Genomic DNA, 27081 nt, shown 5'->3' on the forward strand with positions numbered 1-27081 from the left:
CTCAGGACAGACGGGAGCACCTGGAGGAAGGAGACGGAGAGACAGCCTGGTGCGTGGGGCTGCCACCGGAGGCCTGGTGCGTGGAGGAGGCACCGGATAGACCGGACCGTGGAGGCGCACAACCCTACCTGGATGGATAGTCCCCGTCACCAGGCCAGTGTGGAGAGGTGGAACAGACCGCACTGGGCTGTGCTGGCGAACCGGGGACGCCGTGCGTAGGGCTGGTGCCATGTACCCCAGCCCAAGGAGACGCACTGGAGACCAGATGCGCTGAGCCGGCTTCATGGCACCTGGCTCGATGCCCACTCTAGCCCGGCCGATATGAGGCGCTGCGATGTAGCGCACCGGGCTATGCCTGCGCACCAGGAACACCGTGCGCCTCACGGCATAACACAGTGCCTGTCCGGTCCACCTCTCTCCATGGTAAGCACGGGGAGTCGGCTCAGGTCTCCTACCTGACTTGCCACCCTCCACCCCCCAATACATTTTTGGGCCTGCCTCTCGTCCCTGCTGCGCTGCCGTGCTAGCTTCTCATAATGCCGCCTCTCGGCTTTCGCTGCCTCCAGCTCTGCCTTGGGGCGGCGATATTCGCCAGCCTGTGACAAGGGTCCCTTGCCGTCTAATATCTCCTCCCAAGTCCAGTTCTCTAGGTACCGCTGCCTATCGTCACCACGCTGCTTGGTCCTTTCTTGGTGGGTGATTCTGTAACGGTCATCGGTGGAAGTGCAAAACACACTAAACAGAAAAATAATCACTCACAACTCAAGGGTGAAAACAGGCTGCCTAAGTATGGTTCTCAATCAGGGACAATGATTGACAGCTGCCTCTGATTGAGAACCATACCAGGCCAAACACAGAAATACCAAATCATAGAAAAAAGAACATAGACTGCCCACCCAACTCACGCCCTGACCATACTAAAACACTTCACAAGGGAACTAAGGTCAGAACGTGACAGCATCTCGGTATCAGAAGTAAAAATACAGCCAGACGGCTGCTGCTGTGCCTTTCTAGACTTTATTACTCATTAGAAAGCAATAATTCGATTATTCATTGCATTGTGGTGTTGTAGGCTAGTCTACGTAGGATAATTGTATATTCCTTAAACAAGATAAATAGGGGTGCTTGTTGAGCTGCATGTCTCATGTCTTCGCTGTTCCCTTAGTTCCAAGGCTTGAAAATGGGAAAGCAAGCAAGAGGGCATGGGGTAGGGAAAGAAAAGTGTGTGTGTGTGTGTGTGAGAGAGAGAGAGAGAGAGAGAGAGAGACAGGCAGAGAGAGAGAGCACACATTCTCACACACTCCCTCAGACCACTGCAGCTGAGTGAGTGGAGTGGAGCGAAGCAGAGGCAGAGGCAGAGTGATAGAAAGAGAGGGGGAGAAGGGAGGGGGAAATCGTTCCTTGTTACTACTTGTTGCTCTTGCCTTTCCGTGCGGAGCGTTGAGGATGACATTCCCTGTTTTTTCCTGGCTGGAGTGGGAGCTCGTCTGAGGTAAGAGCCTCGCAGCTTTTGCCGTTTACTGCTGCTGTTTGTCGGGGTGAGAGGGAAGGAGACAGGAGGTAAAATGGGAGTAGTATTTCAATCCAGAGTTTGAGGGGGTTTCTGTGGGAATGCTGGCTTTGTGGAGCGGGGGAAGAGAGGGAGGTGTGGAGATACACTCCTCTGAGTAAAGCAGAAGACAGAGAGCTCTCACTGAATGAACAGACTGGCCCCTCTGTAAGAACAGACAGAGTGAAAAAACTGAGGGAGAAAAAGACTGAAAGAGACAAAGGGTCCGTTACATGTGTTTAACAACTCTGCTCTCTTGGTAGGACAAAACAGGAGCAGTGAAACACTTCAAAACGGACAGTGGAAATTCTAGCTCAGCTCTCGTTCTCTTTCTTGACTACTGCATGCTGTGTTTCCCCATACTTTCTCGAGTCTCCAGTTCTCTAATTAATGTCGCTCTCTCTCTCTCTGGTGTGTGTTTCTGGGTAGCTCTGCGTGGTTCAAGACGGCTCCCAGTTTATAATCTGGAGTGGGGAGTCACATTTCAACACAGTGCAGTGAGGAGGGAAGAGAGGAGAGGGTGGTAGTTAACTACTTTAGCAGTCTCATTCCCACATGTATCAAGTCTGCAGGATTACTGTCTACTGCCTGCCTACAACCAGAGGCTGTTTCCTTGACTACTGTAGATAACTCATATAATCATGCAAGCTACCGTTACTATTTCATTATTATTTATCTTGCTGCCTACTCACTTTAGCCTTGACTACATGTACACTACCACCGTATCCCTGCACGTTGATGTGGTACGGTTGCTGACCATACGTAACTTACAATCATGTGTGTTATATTTCCTGCTCGCTTTTATTTTTGGTCTGACCTAGTGTTGAAAGTTGGATTTTCTATTTTGCACCTTCGATATTGAACACGGCATTGTTGAGGAAGAGCCTTTAAGTAAGCACTTCGCAGTGCGGTTTACACCTGTGGTATTCTGCTCATGTGACAAGTAAGCGACCAACTCATTTTAGCATGCAGCACTATGTTACAACACCTTGACCCAAAAACGAGACCATCAACCCAACCAGCGTGAACGTACTGCAACCTCCGTAATGACAGTATTTCGGATTGACATAAATATCATTTTGGTGTTTAGCATGTCATTCACAGCAAATGCAAGCACTCTTGTGACTTTCACAGCTTTTGAGATTTAGCATAAGTAGCCTATTTACATCAAAAGTAATTCAAGGCTTTATATCATGTGTTGTATACCATTTGAGGACTTATCAAGCCTTTATACTGTATCACGCGGCATGGATTTTAGCTGCCCTAGTCTAGTTGTCATGGTGATATATTCTGCCCATGTGGGTCCTTGTCTAGTGTACTCCAGTTATTGTTGTGATACCGTATGTTCTCCTCGACCCCCGTCTCAGGGTCAGCGCAGGCCAGGGCCGGGCGGTTGGTTGTTATTGTTGTCCTATTAATAGTGAGGGCTGGGCCGGCAGGCAGGCAGCTGAGAGGGGAGAAGCCCGGAAGGGAAGGGAAGGAAGTGGCCTTGGAGCGGCCAGCCAGACGGAGAAGAGGGGTTACTAGGACCACCGAGCGGGAATTATGGAATTACAGAACAGCGTTCCCGAGGCGATGGGAATCAGTGAAGTGAATGGGACCGTCGCGGAACATCTGATATAGTTCCGGCGTTACTCTTAGTGAGGTGGAACTGAACGCTACGGAACACAGAGACTGGGGAGACATGGGCTGATACACTCTATCCTCTGGAGAAATACTCAGCATGGCTGCAACCTGGACGGAGCAACAGCAGAGGAATCGGACTCAAATCGTCTTCACTTCCACAACTTCCACACAGATTTCTATTAGCTGCTGTTTACCCAGGTGCCACATCAAAGCCAATCAAGCTTTACTTGAAGTGCATTTAAAGGATCTCAATAACTACTCTAAGCAACCTGTCTGTCCTTGCTTTTGTTACATAGCGAAAGTGACAGATAAAGTATGGTTGGTTGAGTAGTCTGATAATCTGCTTCAGTGTTTGTCTAAGGAGATGGGATGTAGCCACATAGCTCTCCTATCTCCTCCTTCCCTTTCGTTCCACTTTCCATTCATCCCCCTCTTCTCTCGCTCCCTCATCCCCCTCTTGATAGGTTCCTAAGGAATGTCAGATGAACTACCTGTTGCCGGAGGATAGATGAATCTACAATCTGGTGTTTGAACTTGTCTGGTAACCCTTGTTTTATGGTCTGTCTTACTTCCATGCCAGCAGACCATCACGACTTACCATTGGTCAACATTATCGACGTCATGCAATGGATTTGCACGTCAGATGTTTTATTGTACTTAGCATACATAGATCTTACAGTATGTAGAGTAGTGAATCAAGAGGCCTTTTTTGACTTCCTCCTACCTTTCCCAGACTTCATTGCTGTGTTGATTGCGTGGTCTGTGACTTGGCGTGTATGTGTAGAGACATGTCAGGTGTGTCTCTTGCAGTTCACTCTTGCTCCACGCTTTGTCTTGAACGTACTTGTTCAGGACATTGTGTGATGACGCATGAGAAATTACAGATTGGATTTCTATTTAAATATGGATAGAGTTTATTATCCATGAGACAAACATGTTCACTTTTCCGTGGAGGATCAGTGAGGATATAGAAAGTGGTTAGAATGTTGATATAATAGTGTTGGTCATGAAGGTACACACATTTGTGCTGATGTCCAGTGGAAAGTCACAAGCTATGGCTGTTCACACTCAAAAATGTGGATTCCTCAAGGGTTCTTTGGGCAGGGTGATGATTCTATGTGGAACCATAATGACTCAAAGAACCCTCTGAGCCCTTCAATGGTTCTTTGCTCTTTTAGTGATAATTAAAATGTAGGGTAGGTGGCTCATTTTAATATTTGGGGGGGGGGGGGGGGGGGGTTGCACACAGCTCTTTTTGTTTAACCTTGAATGAGAGCGTCAATCCAGTTAATTTAATGTGTGGTGTTACGCTGTTACCTATTGTATATTGTCTTGTGAAAGACTCATTTATGGTCTTGTGTCAATTGAAAATGGTTGACTAAACCAGTCAGTGGCGCTCTCCTCAGGGACCCCCAGTTGTTTCAAAGGTAGCTCACCTAATTCAGCTCACTCTGATTCAACAATTAACACAATAATAACATGTTTGACAATACAATATGGCTGACCTGAATAAAACAATCTGTATGGTTCCTCAAAAGGATCTACCAAGAGTGTTTCAGATTGGGAAAGGTTCTTTATTTGAACCATTCTGCATGAAGGTTCTATAAAGAACCATAAAAAAGGGTTGCAACCATAGCGGAACCTGTTTTTGGTGCTATATAGAGCCTTAGGAAAGGGTTCTTTATAGCACTGTACAGGTTCCTCGTAGAACCTTCAAAAAAGGGTTCTATATATAGCACCAAAAAGGGTGCCGCTATGGTTACAAGCCAAAGAAGCCCTGTCTGGCATTATTTAGAACCATTATTTTTTAGTGTGTTGGGTGGACATTAAAAGCTCAGAGTTTTATAGACAGGCTTCCATTTGGGCTGTGTGAATGGGGGCCCTCCCTCTCCCACTCTGCCCTTTGACCTGGCCCCCTCAACAAAAGGTGTAATTGCTGCTGGTCGTAAACCACCGTGGAACAGAAAGAGAGAGGAGAGTGATATACTGTATGTCAAATTCAAATCAGATTTGTAGCAGATGTTATTGTGGGTGTAACAAAATGCTTCTGTTCCTAGCTCCAACAGTGCAGTAGTATCTAACAATTCACAACAATACACACAAATCTAAAAGTAAAAGATTTAAGAAAAATATTAATATTAGATTGAGCAATGTCGGACTGGCATTGACTAAAATACAGTAGAATAGAATACAGTAAATACATATGAGATGAGTAAAGCAGTATGTAAACATTATTAAAGTGACTAGTGTTCCATTACTAAAGTGGCCAGTGATTCCAAGTCTATGTATATAGGGCAGCATTCTCTAAGGTAAAGGCTTGTGCAACCGGGTGGAAGCCGGCTAGTGATGGCTATTTAACAGTCTGATGGCCTTGAGATAGAAGTTGTTTTTCAGTATCTTGGTTCCAGCTTTGATGCACCTGTACTGACCTTGCCTTCTGGATGGCCTTCCTGTGTTGTAGGTTTCCTGGAGGGCAGGTAGTTTGCCCCTGGTTGCGGGCAGTGCAGTTGCCGTATCACGCAGTAATACAGCCCAACAGGATGCTCTCAATTGGGCATCTGTAAAGGTTTGTGAGGGTTTTAGGGGCCAAGACAAATGTATTAATCGAGTTTGAAGAGGCTCTATTGCTCCTTCTTCACCACACTGTCTGTGTGGGTGGACCATTTCAGTTTGTCAGTGATGTGTATGCTGAGGAACTTGAAGCATTCCACCTTATTCACTACAGTACCCCCAATGTAGATAGGTGTGAGCTCCATCTGCTTTTTCATGAAGTCCAAGATCAGCTCCTTGGTTTTGTTGATGTTGAGTGATATGTTATTTTCCTGGCACCACTCTCCCAGGGCCCTCACCTCCTCCCTGTAGGTTGTCTTGTCAATGTTGGTTATCAGGCCCACTACTGTTGTGTCATCTGCAAACTTGATGATTGAGTTGGAGGCGTGCTGGCCACGCAGTCATGGCTGAACAGGTAGTACAGGAGGGAGCTGAGCATGCACCCTTGTGGGGCCCCTGTGTTGAGGATCAGCAAAGTGCAGGTGTTGTTTCCTACTTTCACCACCTGGGGAGGCCCGTCAGGAAGTCCAGGACGCAGTTGCACAGGGTGGGGTTCAGACCCAGGGCCCAAAGCTTAATGATGAGCTTGGAGGGTACTGTGGTGTTGAATGCTGAGCTATAGTCAATGAACAGCATTCTGTTCATTGACTATAGTGTGCAGTGTGATGTCGATTGCTTGGTCTGTGCATCTATTGGGGAGGTAAATTGAAGTGGGTCTAGGGTGTCAGGTAAAGTAGAGGTGATATGATAAGATCATTAACTAGCCTCTCAAAGCACTCCATGATGACAGAAGTGAGTGCTACATGGGCAATAGTTATTTAGTTCAGTTACCTTTGTTTTCTTGGGTACAGGAACAATGTTGGACAACTTGAAGCAAGTCGGGACAGCAGACTGGGATAGGGAGAGAATGAACATCTGTAAACAAGTCTGTAAACATTCCAGCCAGCTGGTCTGCGCATCCTCTAGGACGTGGCTAGGGATGCTGTCTGGGTCGACAGCCTTGCAAGGGTTAACACGCTTAAACATCTTACTCACATCGGCCACAGAGAAGGAGAGCCCACAGTCCTTGGTAGCAGGCTACGTAGGGGGCACTGTGTTATCCTCAAAGTGGACTATGAAGGTGTTTAGCTTGTCCGGAAGCAAGACATCCATGTCCGCGACGTGGCTGGTTTTCCCTTTGTAGTCTGTGGTTGTCTGTAGACCCTCCCATACGCATCCTGTCTGAGCCGTTTGAATTGTGACTCCACTTTGTCTCTGTACTGACGTTTTGCCTGTTTGATTGCCTTACGGAGGGAATAACTACACTGTTTGTATTCAACCATATCCCCGACACCTTGCCATGGTTAAATGCGGTGGTTCGTTATCAGGTTTTGCGCAAATGCTGCCATCTATCCACAAATTCTGGTTTGGGTAGATTTTTAAAAACGTGTATGATAATTCTACAGCAGTCCCTGCAGCATACACTGAAACCCGTTTGATTAGAATGCTCATTTAGAACGTCCTGTTTCAATTGGCGCAACAGTCAGCATTTTTGCACATTTTTGCACAAACACAGTCCTTACAAAGTTATATCCTGAATGTGACCAGTTTATTTTTGGATGCAGTTTTCAGACATTCACATAAGTAGTGACAGCATAACACAATCATTCAAACCGGAAAATGTGGGCTACATTAGTCCTAGCGTTAACTGAGGAAAGATTGATGTAACGTGGTCATATTTAGAAAATTCTCGGCTGTCAGAAACCACAATATGAATTAGCTAATAGCAATTACTATTTATAAATCATCGCATCACGGGTTTGCTCTCCATTGATTCAAATAATTGGGTAAAACACTTTCTAGAGTCTAAAGTAATCCGACGATGGGTAGTTTGTGCACGCCACCATGTATGTTTTTTCGCGTCAACCAAAGATAATAAGAGGAGACAAGATTAGTTTGGTCTGTTTGCAGTATGCATGTTGAAGGGGGTTCTGTCATCTATAATCATTCACTTCCAGAAGTTTACCCTTCACCTCATTATAACATCTTTGGTCTGACAGACATTTATTTACCTGACACCCAGAATGCATTGTATAATGTCAATTAACATGGCATCATAGGTGTTCATTACAATCTATGCAATAATCGGAATGCATTATTTGTCACCAGTACTTTAAAACATGTGAATAAAACTGTAAATACGTTATGCTCCATACATACATACATATATACATACATACATACATACATACATACATACATACATACAGTGCCTTGCGAAAGTATTCGGCCCCCTTGAACTTTGCGACCTTTTGCCACATTTCAGGCTTCAAACATAAAGATATAAAACTGTATTGTTTTGTGAAGAATCAACAACAAGTGGGACACAATCATGAAGTGGAACGACATTTATTCGATATTTCAAACTTTTTTAACAAATCAAAAACTGAAAAATTGGGCGTGCAAAATTATTCTTAAAAAGGCTTCTAAAATGTGTAATTTCCACTTACGAATTTTAGACTTGATTTTCACATATTAGTAATATATCAACCCCTACAAAAATGTCCATTAATTATTTTCTTGCTGTCGCCAACTGGCTCAGATTAAGAACCTATGTCTGTAAGTGTTATGGTGTGGGGTGCTACCACAGTCTTCAGATCTATCAGTCTTCAGGTTTCAGGCAAGCAAGTGCTGTAGTTGTGTGTGGGTTTGAAACAGTAGAAGCTGGGTGTCTAGGTTTGCTGGGCCTGGGCAGTGTGTGTGTGAGTGGTGTGCATGTGCGCATGCATGCAGGTGCGTGTGTGTGGATGGTAAGGAATGCACCGGTGCTGTTGTGCCAGATGCATCATGCTGTGTTTGACATTTGTTTGGCTCTTTGACCTTGCCTCACTGTGGCTCTCTCACACACACACCCTTCTTATGTGCCAGTGCCAATCTTAGATTGTTCTGGACTGAGTTCCTAGGTGGAAAAACAGGAAAAGGCCAATGGAGACACTCGAGCACAGACAAAGAGACAGACAGACGTCAAACAATATCAGACACACACATAGTTTTAGATTTACACAAACACATTTAATACACACAGAAAATCTAAATTGGACCAGATAGGGGTTGTTTGGCTTGTATCCAGACAAGATAGGGGTTATTTTGCTTGTAACCAGACCAGACCCCTTCGCTTTTTCCAGATGTTACGTTACAGACTTATTCTGAAATGGATTGAATTGTTTTTTTTCTACCCACAATAACCCATAATGACAAAGCAAAAACAGGTTTTTAGACATTTTTTGCAAACGTATAAAAATTATAATAATGAAATATTGCATTTACATAAGTAGTCAGACCTTTTACTCGGCGCTTTGTTAAAGCACCTTTGGCAGTGATTACAACCCTGGGTGTTCTTGGGTATGATGCTACAAGCTTGGCAAACCTGTATTTAGGGAGTTTCTCCCATTCTTCTCTTCAGATCCTCTCAAGCTCTGTCAGGTTTCAAAATCAAATCAAATTGTTTTTGTCACATGCGCCAAATACAACAGGTGTAAACCTAACCGTGAAGTGCTTACTTACAAGCCCTTTACCAACAATGCAGATCAAGAAATAGAGTTAAGAAAATATTTACAAAATAAACTATGGTAAAAAAATAAAAAATAAAAAATTACATAACAATAACGAGGCTATATACATTGGTATGTTCCCGTTGGATGGGGACTATCGCTGCACAGCAATTTTCAGATCTCTCCAGAGATTTTTGATCGGGTTCAAGTCCGAGCTCTGGCTGGGCCACTCAAGGACAGAGACTTGAGTTGTCTTGGCTTTGTGCTTAGGGTCGTTGTCCTGTTGGAAGGTGAACCTTCACCCCCGTCTGAGGTCCCGAGCAGGTTTTCAACAAGGATCTGCCTGCACTCTGCTCCATTCACCTTTCCCTCGATCATGACTAGTCTCCCAGTCCCTGCCACTAAAATACACCCCCACAGCACCACCATGCATCCTCGTAGAGATGGTACAAGGTTTCCTCCAGACGTGATGCTTTGCATTCAGGTCAAAGAGTTCAATCTTGGCTTCATCAGACCAGAGAATCATGTTTTTCATGGTCTGCGAGTTCTTTAGGTGCCTTTTGGCAAACTCCAAATGGGCTGTCAGGTGCCTTTTACTAAGGAGTGACTTACGTCTGGCCACTCTACCATAAAGGTCTGATTGGTGCAGTTCTGCAGAGATGGTTGTCCTTCTGGAAGGATCTCCCATCTCCACAGAGGTACTCTGGAGCTCTGTCAGAGTGACCATCAGTTTCTTGGTCACCTCTTGGCCCTTCTCACCCCGATTGCTCAGTTTGGCTGGGTGGCCAGCTCTAGGAAGAGTCTTGTTGGTTCCAAACTTCTTCCATTTAAGAATGATGGAGGCAACTGTGTTCTTGGAGACCTTCAATGCTGCAGACATTTGTAGGTACCCTTCTCAGATCTCTGCCTCAACACAATCCTGTCTCGGAGCTCTACGGACAATTCCATTGACCTCAGAGCTTGGTTTTTGCTCTGGCATGCATTGTCAACTGTGGGACCCGACATAGACAGGTGTGTGCCATTCTAAATCATGTCAACTCAATTTAATTTACCACAGGTGGACTCCAATCAAGTTGTAGAAACATCTCAAGGATGATCAATGGAAACAGGATGCAACGGAGCTCAAGTTCAAGTCTCATAGCAAAGTGTCTGAATAGTTATGTAAATAATAATTTTTATTTTTTAAATCATTTGAAAAAATCCTAAAAACCTTTTTTTTGCTTTGTCATTATGGGGTATTGTTTGTAGATTGAGGGGGAAAAAATGATTTAATACATTTTAAATTAAAGCTGTAACGTATCAAAATGTGGAAAAAGTGAAGGGGTCTGAATACTTTCCGAATGCGCTGTAGAACAATTGTTAAAGGTTCAATAAAGAACCATGCTCATAAGGTTCTAAATGGAACCTGTCCAGTGCTATAAAGAACCCTTTCCTACGGTTCTATGAAGAACATGAAAACAGGTTCTATATAGCACCAAAAAAGGGGTTCCGCTATGGTTACAACCCTTTTTGGAGCTATATAGAACCTTTTTTTATGGTTCTTTATAGAATCTTTATGGAGAATGGTTCCATCAAGATATGTAGATCCTTTTGAAGAACCACATGTTGTTTTATTCAGGTCAGCCATTTTATATTGTTAAAATTCCAGAGGTGTTATTATTGTGTTAATTGCCAAGTTGAATCAAGTGAATTACCTCTGGAACAGCTGGGGGTCCCTGAGGAGAGAATTGAGAACCATTGAGTGATTTAGTCAACCACTTACAGACTGTCAGCTTTAATTTGAGGTGTTTAAGTTATTTTCATCCCAATCGGGTGAACTGATTAGAAATAGCAGCACTTTTTGTACATAGTCCCCTCATTTTAGGGGAGTAAAAGTATTGGGACAAATTCACTTATATGTGTATTCAAGTATTAAAAAGTTAAGTGGTTGGTCCCATATTCATACGCAACGACTACATATCAAGCTTGTGACTCTGCAAATTTCTTGATGAATTTGCTGTTTGTTTTGGTAGTGTTTCAGATGACTTTGTGCCCAATAGAAATGAATTGTACATAATGTATTGCCATTTTTTTTGTCACTTTTATTGTAATTAAGATTAGAATATGTTTCTAAACTCTTCTACATTAACGTGGATGCTACCATGATTACAGATAATCCTGAATAATGATGAGTGGGAAAGTCACAGATGCACAACTATCATATATATTATATATATATCTGTATTTTAGTTATCGCTAAAAGAGAAAATAACCTTTTTCTCAACTATTAAAAAAACAAACAATGAAGAGCTTAATGGGTTCCACATAGAACCATCACCCTTTCCCGAATATTATTTTTCAGTGTGTACTCTCTGTCCTTGTTTCACCTTAGGGAGGCTTATGCTAAATTGTAGTGGTGAAAAGATTGAACCAGATCCTGTACCGCTATTGAAGTGAATCATAGGTCATTAGTCACAAGGAAGAGAGGACTTCCTGAAACTAACCGTAAACTAACCGGTGAATTCTCCATTCATAGCTTTTGCAAATATGGCATGGCCCACTAGTTTCTAATAGTCTGACACACACATAGACACAAACACACAGACACAGGGGGGAAAAGAGCTGTTAGGAAGAGAGCTGTTGGCAGGACTAACTGTCCCTGATGTCAAGCAGAAGTAGTTGTGTGGCTGTAGAAGGGAGGTTAGGGGGTGGAGGCCATGTGCAGGAAATATGGGTTGTTTTTACCACCCTGATTCTCAAACAGGGCTGTGTGCACTTGTGAGTGAGTGTTTGAAATAGGGGTCGTTTTATTTAGAACCCTGCCTCCCACACAGGGCTGTGTTTTTGTGTGTGACTGAAATAGGGGTTGTTTTTTATGACCCTGTCTCTCACACGGCAGTGTGTGTGTGTGTGTGTGTGTTTGTGTGTGTGTGTGTGTGTGTGTGTGTGTGTGTGTGTGTGTGTGTGTGTTTGCGTGTGGCTATTAAGGGCAGGAGATTTAGAGTCGAACACACAGAAGGGGAGTTGTTATTTTCGACAGGGCAGTCTAGACACACTGTGGTCGTGTGTGTATTCTTAGGAGTACACAGGAATACACACACACTGCCCGGTACCCTCAGATTTTTTTTCTTGTTTACAGTGATGGCCCAGGAACAGTGGGTTAACTGCCTTGTTCAGGGGCAGAACAACAGATTTTTTACCTCGTCCGCTCTGGGATTCGAACACTGACCAGTGCAGTCAGTAATGTCTGAAATGACAGTGTATAAAAGTGGCCATAATGACAATGGGACATTGTAACTAACAAGCACAAGCATTGGGACTTAGGTTGGTTTCCTTGGCAACATTTGGAATGTCCAGGTGTCAGGGATGTTGGGGGATGGGCTGGGGGGGGGGGTTGTAAGGGGATAGGGTGAGAGGAGGGGGAACCTTGGAGTGAAACACATTTTTCCCCTCTTTTCTGTTTCCTGCGCAGAACAAATTGTCCTTACACCAGCACAGACAGCTCTGCCTAACAGAGGCAACTGTGTGTGCGTGAATGTGTGTGTGTGTGCCTGTCTGTGCGTGTGCATGAGTGCGTGTGCTTGCATGTGTGTTTATGCAAGTGTGAGTATGTGTGAAAGACAGAACACTACACTCCCACGTGAGGAAGTAGGGCAATACCGTATGGAATGTGTGCAGGCATGTTGACGTGTCATAAATACATCATGAGCAAATGCCTTTGTACTTCAGGAAACTGCACTCATTAAGCAGAAAATGTTCAAGGAAAGTTATCGCTGATGTCACGGAGCACAACAATTAAACCGTAGAAATGATATATAGGTCTATTGGAAAAAATATATTCACACTCATAATATTTTCTCTATCATATCAGTATGTCCACTCAACAGGTGGGGAAAAAAAAGTGGAAAGTATTTGCTGTGGTATTCAATGCCCTTGTAAACTGACTTGAGTAGGAAGGGAAATGGAAATCAAAACCACCGAACTTTACTCATATTAGGCGCTCTTTACGCAGAGCGACTCAGTGAGGGCTTACGTTTACGTCACCCTTGGGACTCAAACCCACAACCCTGTGGCGTTGCAAGCGACATGCTCTACCAACTGAGCCACACAGGACACTTCCCTGCTGTATTGGTTGATCTTGTCACAGGGTTTATTGACGGCAACCCTAGGTTCGACTGTAGTGTATATTGTGACTTAAACTAGAGCATACAGAAGGACAGGTTTATTGACGCCAACCCTAGGTTCGACTGTAGTGTATATTGTGACTGAAACTAGGCTGCGTCATACAGTGTGTAGTGACAGAGCAGAGGGGAGACCAGACTAGAGCATACAGAAGGACAGGCTAGGGAGAAAAGGTCACAGGGGAGTGTTAATTGTGTATTTAGCATCACAATGGATGAAACTATGCAAGTTACACACACACACACACACACACACACACTGGTAGTTTACTGAACTCCTAATGAGGACACTCTTCCCATCACCCTGTGTGTGTGTGTGTGTGTGTGTGTGTGTGTGTCTCCCTAACTCTTTCTCTCTCTCACTCTCTCTAGTTGTGAAATATTCATCAGAGCAGAAGTCTATTAGTTTGCTTCAATAATTCATCTATTTGTTGGTTTTATAAAAAACGTTCTGCTAGGCTTCAAATCCCACTAGCTAGAGGAACTGCACCAGCCTCTCTCTCTCTCTCTCTCTCTCGCTCACACACACACACACACACACACACACACACACACACACACACACACACACACACACACACACACACACACACACTTTTACATTTTATATTTTAGTCATTTAGCAGACACTCTTATACAGACTAATTTACAGGAGCAATTAGGATTAAGTGCCTTGCATACAAAGACAGTCTCTCACATCACAAAGAAGCACGTAATTATGTATATAAAGTCTCCAATTAAAAACACATATTTGACCAATGGGTAAAATACTATGTTAATTGTAAAGATAATCCTCTAAGAAAATCAATCCAAACTTCATGTCTCTATCATAATCCATTCAAAGTTAACACTTTTTTGGTTACTACATGATTCCATATATGTTATTTCATAGTTTTGATGTCTTCGCTATTATTCTACAATGTAGAATATCGTATTTTTTTTAAAGAAAAAACTTGAATGGGTAGCTGTGTCCAAACTTTTTTGACAGGTACTGTACGTGTTATGGCTTTACACACCCTGCCATATTGTGGATAAGGAGTTACTTGACTAACAGAACACAGAGGGTGCACTTTAATGCAATTCCTCAGGGAAGCTGTCTCTAGGCCCCTTACTTTTTTCAATCTTTACTAATGACAAGCTTTGAGTAAAGCCAGAGTGTCTATGGATGCGGATGTCTCAACGCGACACACGTCAGCTACCACAGCGAGTGAAATCACTGCAACAATTAACAAAGGCCTGCAGTCAGTTTCAGAATGGGTGGCAAGAAATAAGTTAGTCCGAAATATTTCAAAAAACTTAAAGCATTGTATTTGGGATAAATCATTCACTAAACCCGTAGTCACAAGTAAATCTTGAAATGGATCACGTGGAAATTGATCAAGTTGAGAATGTAATGAATAATGTGGAAATTAAGCAAGTTGAGGTGACTAAACTGCTTGGAGTAACCCTAGATTGTAAACCGTCGTGGTCAAAACATGTTAAATGCAACAGTAGCTAAGATGGGGAGAAGTCTGCCCATAATAAAGCGCTGCAACACTCAACAAGGCAGGTCCTACAGGCCTGGACTACTGTTCAGTCGTGTGGTCAGGTCCCACAAAGAAGGACGTAGGAAAATTACAATTGGCTCAGAACAGGGCTGGACCTTAAATGAATAATATGCATGTTTATTTTATTTTATTTATTTTTATTTTTATTTTATATAGCCCTTCGTACATCAGCTGATATCTCAAAGTGCTGTACAGAAACCCAGCCTAAAACCCCAAACAGCAAGCAATGCAGGTGAAGAAGCACAGTGGCTAGGAAAAACTCCCTAGAAAGGCCAAAACCTAGGAAGAAACCTAGAGAGGAACCAGGCTATGTGGGGTTGCCAGTCCTCTTCTGGCTGTGCCGGGTGGAGATTATAACAAAACATGGTCAAGATGTTCAAATGTTCATAAATGACCAGCATGGTCGAATAATAATAAGGCAGAATAGTTGAAACTGGAGCAGCAGCACAGTCAGGTGGACTGGGGACAGCAAGGAGTCATCATGTCAGGTATTCCTGGGGCATGGTCCTAGGGCTCAGGTCCTCCGAGAGAGAGAAAGAAAGAGAGAATTAGAGAGAGCATATGTGGGATGGCCAGTCCTCTTCTGGCTGTGCCGGGTGGAGATTATAACAGAACATGGCCAAGATGTTCAAATGTTCATAAATGATCAGCATGGTCGAATAATAATAAGGCAGAACAGTTGAAACTGGAGCAGCAGCACAGCCAGGTGGACTGGGGACAGCAAGGAGTCATCATGTCAGGTAGTCCTGGGGCATGGTCCTAGGGCTCAGGTCCTCCGAGAGAGAGAAAGAGAGAAGGAGAGAATTAGAGAACGCACACTTAGATTCACACAGGACACCGAATAGGACAGGAGAAGTACTCCAGATATAACAAACTGACCCTAGCCCCCCGACACATAAACTACTGCAGCATAAATACTGGAGGCTGAGACAGGAGGGGTCAGGAGACACTGTGGCCCACTCCGAGGACACCCCCGGACAGGGCCAAACAGGAAGGATATAACCCCCACCCACTTGTCAATCTCTCAAACGTGGAGGAGAGTTTGACTTCATCACTACTTGTTCTGGTAAGAAGTGTTGACATGCTGAATGCACCGAGGTGTCTGTTTAAACTACTAGCACACTGCTCAGACATCCATGCATACCCCACAAGACATGCCACCAGAGGTCTCTTCACAATCCCCAAGTCAGAAACAGACTATGGGAGTCGCACACTACATAGAGCCATGGCTACATGAAACTCTCCACATCAGATTTTTTTTAAACAGACAAAAATAAACCTTACGGAACAGCGTGGACTTTGAAGACACACACACACACAGGCACAGACACAAGCATACACATGGATTTTGTATTGTAGATACGTGGTAGTGGAGTAGTGGCCTAAGGGCAAACATGTAATGTAGTATTCTTTTATTGTATATTACTGCCTTAATGTTGCTGGACCCCAAGAAGAGTGCAGCTGCCTTGGCAGCAGCTAATGGGTATCCTTAATAAATAAAGAGACACACACTGTGACACAAAATGTGAGTTGTGGAAACCCTGTGTGTGTGTGTGTGTGTGTGTGTGTGTGTGTGTGTGTGTGTGTGTGTGTGTGTGTGTGTGTGTGTGTGTGTGTGTGTGTGTGTGTGTGTGTGTGTGTGTGTGTGTGTGTGTGTGTGTCTGTGTCTGTGTGTGGCTCAGTTAAGATAGCTATTGTATCTGACTGACGGTGGGACCGCCACTATAGGGTTTTTCATTAGAACCCAATGGAGACAGGGGTCCCAGTATTGCTCTGAATGTAATAGAATACAAAACAAACACAGAGAAAGACATGGTTGGACATATAGTTCATCTTTCTATACTGTCCTATAGCCCTTTTTAGGTATGCACTCTTCATGAAAAAGAGCGGCACTATATTACATGCTTGGGTATGTCACTGGGTGCACTGCGGTGCTGCTCAGTGTTGCATAATCATCTCTCTTTCATCTCTCTCTCTCTCGCTCACAGAATGACGCGTGCCTTTTAGATTAGCAGGTCGGCCAAGGTTTGTTTCCTTTTCTCATAGTCGAACATATAATGATAACAAAAATAGGAAAAGAAGAGAGGGGGTGTCTTGTGTTGGGAGTGTGGGAGGCCCCATAATGAGTTGTCCTGGTTGGTGGGTAGTGTTCGCTGATTGGGGCTTTCATTCTTTAATGGCTTTGAATCTCTCTCTGTACAATCAGCAGTTGGACCCTGCGATAGCCCTGCGGTAGTTGGACCCTATGTTAGCCTTTTGGTAGCTGAAGGACTCCGTTGTGGCTGTGGTAGATGTATGACCCTGTCGTAGCTGGATCTTGCGCTAGCTGCACAGGTTGTAGTGCATGTATCGTGTTTCCATGTCGGTCTTTGAATCAGAGTGGCCCACCGGACCAGAACAGTGTAGGGTAGAGATAAGACAGGAGCTCAGGCCCACAGGGAAGACCACTGTCTGTGTGGACAGCTCAGAATCAGCCACTCTGCCAACCCTGCATACAGTACAGTCTCCTCAGAACAGGAAGGGGAGGACCATCCTCCTCAGTGAATTTAATATAAATACAAATTGTGGAACATTAAAAGTCATCCTTTTTAGATAAAACTATACTTAACATATTCACATGCCACCAAATAATTGATTCAAACACAGTTTTGCAATGAAGGTCTACAGTAGCCTCAACAGCATTCTGTAGGGTAGCACCATGGTGTAGCCGGAGGACAGCTTGCTTCCGTCCTCCTCTGGGCATGTTGACTTTAATACAAAACCTAGGAGGCTCATGGTTATTACCCCGTTCTATAGACTTACAAAGTAATTATGACAGTATCCGGAGGGCGTCCTAAAACCTATCAGAGCTCTTGCAGCATGAACTGAGATGTTGTCCACCCAATCAAAAGGATCAGAAAATGAATCTAGTACTGAAAGCATAAGCTACAGCTGGCTAACACTGCAGTGGAACATTTGTGGTGAGTACTTTACTCAAAGAGGGGGAAAGATATTTGTTGAACAGTTCTGAACAAATTCATTTCTTCAAAACTGAGGGATAAGCAAGAGAGAGAGCGAGAGAGCACTAGCTATATTTCGTTGTACTTTTGTTTCACTTTCACTTACTTAGCTAGCAAATGTACAGTGCCTTGCGAAAGTATTCGGCCCCCTTGAACTTTGCGAACTTTTGCCACATTTCAGGCTTCAAACATAAAGATATAAAACTGTATTTTTTTGTGAAGAATCAACAACAAGTGGGACACAATCATGAAGTGGAACGACATTTATTGGATATTTCAAACTTTTTTAACAAATCAAAAACTGAAAAATTGGGCGTGCAAAATTATTCAGCCCCCTTAAGTTAATACTTTGTAGCGCCACCTTTTGCTGCGATTACAGCTGTAAGTCGCTTGGGGTATGTCTCTATCAGTTTTGCACATCGAGAGACTGAATTTTTTTCCCATTCCTCCTTGCAAAACAGCTTGAGCTCAGTGAGGTTGGATGGAGAGCATTTGTGAACAGCAGTTTTCAGTTCTTTCCACAGATTCTCGATTGGATTCAGGTCTGGACTTTGACCTGGCCATTCTAACACCTGGATATGTTTCTTTTTGAAACATTCCATTGTAGATTTTGCTTTATGTTTTGGATCATTGTCTTGTTGGAAGACAAATCTCCGTCCCAATCTCAGGTCTTTTGCAGACTCCATCAGGTTTTCTTCCAGAATGGTCCTGTATTTGGCTCCATCCATCTTCCCATCAATTTTAACCATCTTCCCTGTCCCTGCTGAAGAAAAGCAGGCCCAAAACATGATGCTGCCACCACCATGTTTGACAGTGGGGATGGTGTGTTCAGCTGTGTTGCTTTTACGCCAAACATAACGTTTTGCATTGTTGCCAAAAAGTTCAATTTTGGTTTCATCTGACCAGAGCACCTTCTTCCACATGTTTGGTGTGTCTCCCAGGTGGCTTGTGGCAAACTTTAAACAACAGTTTTTATGGATATCTTTAAGAAATGGCTTTCTTCTTGCCACTCTTCCATAAAGGCCAGATTTGTGCAATATACGACTGATTGTTGTCCTATGGACAGAGTCTCCCACCTCAGCTGTAGATCTCTGCAGTTCATCCAGAGTGATCATGGGCCTCTTGGCTGCATCTCCAATCAGTCTTCTCCTTGTATGAGCTGAAAGTTTAGAGGGACGGCCAGGTCTTGGTAGATTTGCAGTGGTCTGATACTCCTTCCATTTCAATATTATCGCTTGCACAGTGCTCCTTGGGATGTTTAAAGCTTGGGAAATCTTTTGGTATCCAAATCCGGCTTTAAACTTCTTCACAACAGTATCTCGGACCTGCCTGGTGTGTTCCTTGTTCTTCATGATGCTCTCTGCGCTTTTAACGGAACTCTGAGACTATCACAGTGCAGGTGCATTTATACGGAGACTTGATTACACACAGGTGGATTGTATTTATCATCATTAGTCATTTAGGTCAACATTGGATCATTCAGAGATCCTCACTGAACTTCTGGAGAGAGTTTGCTGCACTGAAAGTAAAGGGGCTGAATAATTTTGCACGCCCAATATTTCAGTTTTTGATTTGTTAAAAAAGTTTGAAATATCCAATAAATGTCGTTCCACTTCATGATTGTGTCCCACTTGTTGTTGATTCTTCACAAAAAAATACAGTTTTATATATTTAAGTTTGAAGCCTGAAATGTGGCAAAAGGTCGCAAAGTTCAAGGGGGCCGAATACTTTCGCATGGCACTGTAGCTAGTTTAGCCTACTCAAACACCCAGCTCCAACAGAGAGGGGTGTCATGTTCGCTAGCTGGCTATGGCACTGAAACGTTTCCAAGTCAAGGTAATCTTCTGGTGTTATTCATTTATTGCCACTGAGGCCCGGCGGTGTAACTGCTAAACTGTTTTCTAACTGTACACATGATTGTAGTGGGTTTACTAACGTGTTAGTTCTAGTAGGTACTGTATGTTGACTGACGTTAGCTAATATGGTGACAACGATGTAGGCTATGTGTAATGGTTAACGGTTATGATATGAAGGTTTGGCTAGGATTTTCTTTTTGGCCTGGTCACAGACAGTTGATATGTTGTGTACTGAAGCAAAGGGAAAAGGTGACAGAAGGAGAACGTGTTAAAGCCAGAAGGAATGAACAAGCATGCTGATTATATGTGGCTGCTATGAAAGTGAACTGTGTTTACGTGTCATCAGGCGTGTATTCTTTCGGGCGATTCTGTTTTTAAAAAAAAGTTTCTTGAAACAGGGATAAACAAATCAAAATCATCAAATCAAATTGTATTGGTCACATACACATGGTTAGCAGATGTTATTGCGAGTGTAGGGAAATGCTTACCTGACATACCTGAATTTGTCCAATAGAAACTCTTGTTTGCAACTGTTGGACTAATGATTACACCCTAGATCAGTTAGAACAGGCAAGATTGTGCAAAGTGGTATTGAATGTGTCACTGTCTGTCACCTTGATTGCTCAACGTTTCTCTCGGCCTGTGATACCTATGTTTTAAACACAGGTTTCATTCATATGCTAGGTTGTAGCAACCTCATGATGGGTACAGGGAAAATGTGTGTATGATGTAGTAGTCTAAACCTATCGATGTTACTAGCTAGGTGAATGGAATATGAATGAATGTCATCCAATATGCTGTGATAGAAATAAGGTCATGCTTCCCCCCCCCCCCTCCCCCCCTCCCAAAAAAAATTGTCCTCTCTCATCTTAAATGGCACCGACCGCCACTGCCTGTGTGTCTGGTTTCTCTAGGTCTAAGCACACAGTTTCCCGTGTATATCAAGAATGGTCCACGACCCAAAGGACATCCACCCAATGGCAGGTCAGTGGTCGAAAACAGGTCATTTATGAAAGACGACAAAGGAGACTGACAAGGAATTGTGCAGCGCAACAGACGGGCTAGAGTTAGTCAACTGACAGTCCAGGACAATGTTGGTGGCCAAAGACCCATGACAGAATGCACAACTCGTTGTACCTTGACACGAATGGGGTAAGGCAGCCGGCGACCTTACAGAGTACCACTTCTTTCGGCAAGAAACAAGAAACTGCGATAGCAGTTGTCTAAGGAATGAAAAACACTGGACAGTGGAGATCTGGAAAATCATTGCCTGGTCTGATGAATCCCAGTTTCTGCTGTTTCATACTGATAGGAGAACTCGGGTATGGAGAAAACCACCTGAGTACATGCATCCATCATGCCGTAGTGTCAACATTGCAGGCTGGTGGTGTGATGGTGTGGGGTGTGTTTTCATTGGGTCCCTTGATAAAAGTGGAGCAACATTTGAATGCCACAGGATATCTGAACATCATTGCCAACCAGGTGCATCTATTCATGGCAGCAGTGTATCCGTCTGCAAAATAGATGTTTTTTTCAGCAGTATAACGTCCCATACCACAAGGCTAGGATTGTCCAGGACTGGTTCCACGAACATGATGGAGTGGACTGGCCAGTCACCAGATCTCAATCCAATTGAACATCTGTGGGATGAGATGGAATGAGCTATTCACAGTAAAGATCCACTACCAGCCAACTTGACACGACTGTGGGAAGCATTGGAGTCAACATGGGCCAGCAACCCTGTGGACGGCTTTCGACACCTTGTAGAGTCCATGCCCCGACGAATTGAGGCTGTTCTGAGGGCAAACGGAGGTGCGACTCAATATTGGAAAAGTGTTCCTAATGTTTTGTACACTCAGTGTATGTGTCTCATGTAGCCAAATCTCTGGAAGGCTTTGATGGTGATAAGGTCTGAACATGAATCAATCTTAATTATTTTATAACTCACTATCTCCTTAAAACTCACTATCTCCTTCAATTGCCCTGTCTGCACGTTAAGCAGAAAGCTTGTTAGTGGCTTTGAGATCTTCAGGGATGTCCCTCATCATCGCTAGCTACTCTCTGGAGTTGTAAATGCTTAGCCTCCCTCTCTTTCTCTCTCTCTCCCTCTCTTTCGCTCTCGCTCTCTCTCTCTCACACACACACACACACACACACACACTCGCACAAAACCCCAATTGTCAGTCCGTTAACTGACCGAGCAGATCCCAAAGTGGTTCAGTCCGACGGTTATCAGCGAGCCATTGACCATTACTGTGCCAGTTAACTGGCAAACACGAGCACTGACCATTAACCGCCGTTTGTGGGCATAACCAATTAGCTAAGTACTCTGGACTATTGACTCAGTGTAACAGAGTCTAAACCATTAACTTGGAGGTCAGAGGTATAGGTCCAGAAGGATCTAACCCTATGGCCTGAAGATAGGCCACTGGACCTACATGTGAAACAGGATGACACATATTACATCACAAGATGGCCAGGGACTACAGTTTGCTTTTTATATTATATACCTTTATGTCTCAGGTGGCTCAGTGGGCACTGGGCAGGGTGTGTTGAGGAAGTCGATAATTATCTCCATATCAAATATCAAACCTGAGAGTTGAACAGGTTGTTAGATCACAAGGGCAGATTTATTCAGACACCACCATCAGGTCAATTATTCATCAGGTTAGGCGACCTGACAGGACTCAGCGAGTAAGAGATATTACAGTATACTATGGCCAGAGGACTAAGTGGACACACACTTGACATACCCACTGAGAGAACATGATAAGGTTGTACAGATGCCTGTACATTCTATGGGGCTGGATGGTCAGAGATACTCTTGAGTTTGACAGTTTCATTTACACGTACTCGAAGACACGTACCTGGTCGAGTGTTTGTGGGTGCACATGTGTGCGTGTGTGTTTATGGACTTTGTTTGCGAGCGCATTACAGTCTAACTATGCAAGTGTGTGTACATGTGTGTGTTTGTGTAATTGTTTATTTCAGGGCAGGCAGTGGCCAGAGGTATTTTGTGTGTGAACCTCTCGAGTGGTTGGTTTCAATCAGGCAGCCTTCATTAGTGAAACCCAGCAGTCCCTCTCATCTCCTTTCAATTCTCCCCACACCCCTCTTCTCCCTCTCTGCTCTCCTCTCCTCTGCTCTCTTCCCCCTTTCAGGCTTTTCTTTTCTTTCCCCTGTTGTTGTTATTTTCTTTCATTATGGATGGAAAAGGCCTCTCTCCCTCTGTCTCTGCCCCCCCCCTCTCTCTCCCCCATCTCTATCCCTCGCTCTCTCTCTTTCTTTCTGTCCAGCAGTGTCACAAAAACTCCTCTGTTCTACGCAGTTGTATAATTGCTATAATGAGTTGAGTTTGCTGTCCGTGGTTTTAGACTGTTTGGGCTTTCACATGAGGGCGGTAGGGAGAATACCAGTGCTAACCTACCTCACCTCTCCCCCTTCCGACATTTTGGGCCAACCTGACCCAACACCTGGCTATTGTCCAAGCCAATAACTCACTTCCTGTCCTCACTTTGTTCACTGTGTTTCACTGCCATCTGAGAAGACTGGAGAGGTACAGTAGCAGCAGTATGGGAACAACTCTACCTAACCCTCTGTCCCATAATGACACTGTGAATCTAATTCTGTGTGACCTATTTAATCTGCTGTTGCTAGGCTCTGTAATAAGAGTTGTCGATGCACATGGCCCAAGGAGCCAGTAGGTGTACTGTAATATGAAATACAGAATTGTGCTTGTCACCGAGCAGCCTGTAAGCCACCGTCAAATTCACTTGGACCCTTGTCCAGGCGAGTATGGGAGAGGAGTGGGTGTAGGAGGTGTCTGTGTAGGCGTTCAGATGGGCCAGTGAAGTTTGGGGGAACGTTGAGGGAACGTCATTTCAGATGTGTATTGTTTCAAGACCGATGCTGAGAGCTAGAAGGTTCCAGAGGCATCTCTGATCACCTCTCTCGCTGCGTGCGCATACACACGTCCGGGACTCAGATTGAAATTGTTCTCGAGGTCAAGCCCTCAATCGGGCTCTCAGGCCACGCATTCTCTCTCTCTCTCTCTTTCTCTTTTTTTCTTTCTCTCTCTCTCTCTCTCTCTCTCTCTCTCTCTCTCTCTCTCTCTCTCTCTCTATTGTCCTTTTAAAGACGTGCTCTCTGTTCCTCGTCTCTCAGTTCATTCAGATCCATCGCAGGCCAGGCTACATGACAGCTGTTCAAAGTGACTTGTCAAGGAGCAGTATCTCCTCATATAGGAGTTTGCAGGGGTTACCTTACTCTCTGCAATATTACATCCCACCCGAACTCCCACCGGGGACTTGTATCTAAGTTGCATCTCAGGGAACTTGTTATGTAAAGCACGTGTAAGTATGTATGGGATAGGCGTAGCATGTTTAATTAATAAGAAATACTGTTGAGAGAGAGAGAGAGAGAGAGCAACCCTTTCCCTCTGTCCTCTGTTCTAAAAGCCTTGGTTTACTGTTGTCCTCTCAAGAGAAGAATGACTGATGCTGGGAGAGAGAGAGAGAGAGAGAGAGAGAGAGAGAGAGAGAGAGAGAGAGAGAGAGAGAGAGAGAGAGAGAGAGAGAGAGAGAGAGAGAGAGAGAGATGCTTTTGACACCAACTGACACTGGCTGATTGAGTCCCCGGTGTACAGTCTATCCAGGCAGAAGATGTTTTTGCATGAGTTTGTCAAAAGGCCCGATCTTACCACAACCCTCCTTCATTTTCTCTCTTTCTCCATCTCTCCCTATTTACTGGCCTTGGCTCTGTGCCACCACCGCTTGTCCCTCACTAACTACCTCACGACTCCTTTTCAGCAGCCAAAAGGTCTCTGAGTAGTGCTAATTATAACTACGCACTCACGCGCACACGCACGCACACACACTGGCCACTTGACTGACTGTTGATGAGTCACGACTCAGTGAAGGGCCCTTTCAGTATATCAAGGCATCACGCTGTGTGCATCATTTGCTACCGTATATTCAGTTGTGTGTGCGCTTGTGTGTGTGTACAATTTTTATTTATTTTATTGCTTATGCCGATTATTCGGTTTTGAAGATGGCCTTCATCCATAACCGTCGGTTACGAGCTCATGTTATATTTCCAGTGAATGGGAGCAGTGTGAGACAGGCAGTCTGAGGCTCTAGTCCCATTACTCGCCTGTGCCTTAACAGGAACACTACATTTACCCATCCCATGACTCTGCTCCCTGCTCCCAGCAGCACACAGACCACTAACGTTGTTATGATGGAGGTGAAAAGGCCTCTGTCATCACACACACACACACACACACACAACACACACACAGAGGCTCTCACACCTACACACAGTCAGACTCAACATGTGTGCTTGGCATCGCAGAAGAGATGTGCTCAGCATGCCTCCTCTAGGAAAGCCACCTAGTGGCAAAGAAAGGGAATATTATTTTTAGTGTGAAGTATAGTTTTAGTAAGATGTGGGCAACTTTGCAAGTACACACTAAAACTAAGACTGCTATGCGAACGACAAACAGCATTTGGTATTCCGCTACTCCTTGTATGAGTATTGGTGTGCGTATGGAGTTCTGCAAGTTATGTAATGCAGTCATATGTCTGTGCTGTCCATTCCAAGTTGGGGGGATGTTTAGAAAACCACAGGATCAGTTATGATAGAGAGGTCTGTGGGAGTCAGAGAGAGAGGGCCTCCCAAGCTAAAGTAAACATACCCCCTGGGGAGAGATAGAGAGGGCCTTCCTAGCTAAACTAAACATACCCCCTGGGGAGAGAGGGCCTCCCTAGCTAAACTAATCATACCCCCTGGGGGAGAGAGAGAGAGAGGGCCTCCCTAGCTAAACTAAACATACCCCCTGGGGGGAGAGAGAGAGAGAGAGAGAGAGAGAGAGAGAGAGAGAGAGAGAGAGAAGGCCTCCCTAGCTAAACTAAACATACCCCCTGGGGGAGAGAGAGAGGGAGAGGGCCTCCCTAACTAAACTAAACATACCCCCTGGGGGAGAGAGAGAGAGAGAGGGCCTCCCTAGCTAAACTAAACATACCCCCTGGGGGAGAGAGAGAGGGAGAGGGCCTCCCTAGCTTAACTAAACATACCCCCTGGGGGAGAGAGAGAGGGAGAGGGCCTCCCTAGCTTAACTAAACATACCCCCTGGGGGAGAGAGAGAGAGAGAGAGAGAGAGAGAGACGGCCTCCCTAGCTAAACTAAACATACCCCCTGGGGGAGATATAGAGGGAGAGGGCCAAGCTACCAACTCTAAGTGTATGTGTGTGTTTGTGTGTGTGTGTGTGTGTGTGTGTATGTGTGTGTCAGAGAGAGCAAGAGAGATCAAACTGGCTTTGATCTACTCACAAGCATTCCTTTAATCCACTCAAATGCCGTGCTTCCCTTTTGATGTAAATATTTGCTCAAGAGCAGACACAAACAAACTCATCTTCTTTCACCCTCTATTTCTCCTTCATTCTATCTGACGGTCTGTCTCTGTCGCTTTCTTCTCATCTCTCCACCCCCCCCTCCTCTTCTCTACTGGCAGTCCTATTGACTAAGAGACGATGGTCAGATGAGCGTTACGGAAGGCAGGAAAGAAAGATATAGCTCCAGGGGTTAAGAACAGCGGTTGGAGAGAGGTGACCCTCCCTGTCCCACTCCTATCTGACCACGGGAGTCACTACACAGCCATGCTCGAACAGGTTTGTGTTCCAGTCATTGGCCTTGATTTCTAATGCCGCAATCCTACCTTATGTCCAGATGAGGGCAGTGTAGATACACTTCTGTCATGCCATCACCCGGTCCAACACGACTGCTCGCTGAGGATCTCACCAGCTAACTCCTGTTAGACTGAATGTGCATGGCATTCAAGACCCATGCCAATAAATATTGAGTACACTTTGATAGTGCTCTAAAAGTGTGCAGATATTGTTCTCCTTTGTCCTGCATGTACCCTGCACCTGGGAAGGTTTGTTGGAAGTGTGCCATTCTAGCTGTATCTGATTCTCTGTTCAACCCAGCTTGAGAGTCCATAGTGGATGCTATCTGCTAGAGTGTTTTTGTTCCCAATCTGCTTCCTCTAGCTTATTATGACCCTCAGTTCTCCGTAACTCTGAAGGACAATGTAGAGCTGTGTCTCTTAGTGTCTCTTGTTCCAACAGCGTTTCTCCCCAGCATTTCTACCCAACAGGGGTGCTCCGTTCTCCTAAGGGGTAATTTTCTCTTTTCTCCCTCACGCACCTGTCCATCTCCTCATTTGAATTCCATGCTGTCATTGTCACTTATCCACTCAAGCTTA

General features: G+C 44.5%; 1 protein-coding gene across 1 annotated transcript in view; it reads left to right on the forward strand.

Annotated features, from left to right (window-relative positions):
• The first annotated feature begins 1295 nt into the window (after positions 1 to 1295).
• The window catches only part of LOC110509315 (disabled homolog 2-interacting protein), a 205112-nt gene continuing 179326 nt past the window's right edge, over positions 1296 to 27081 (forward strand). The window contains exon 1 of the mRNA XM_036968136.1: positions 1296 to 1492. The gene's annotated coding sequence lies outside the window, so the exon portion shown is untranslated. The remainder of the gene's footprint in view (positions 1493 to 27081) is intronic.

Source organism: Oncorhynchus mykiss, chromosome Y (assembly GCF_013265735.2).
Source record: "Oncorhynchus mykiss isolate Arlee chromosome Y, USDA_OmykA_1.1, whole genome shotgun sequence".
Lineage (NCBI taxonomy): Eukaryota > Metazoa > Chordata > Actinopteri > Salmoniformes > Salmonidae > Oncorhynchus > Oncorhynchus mykiss.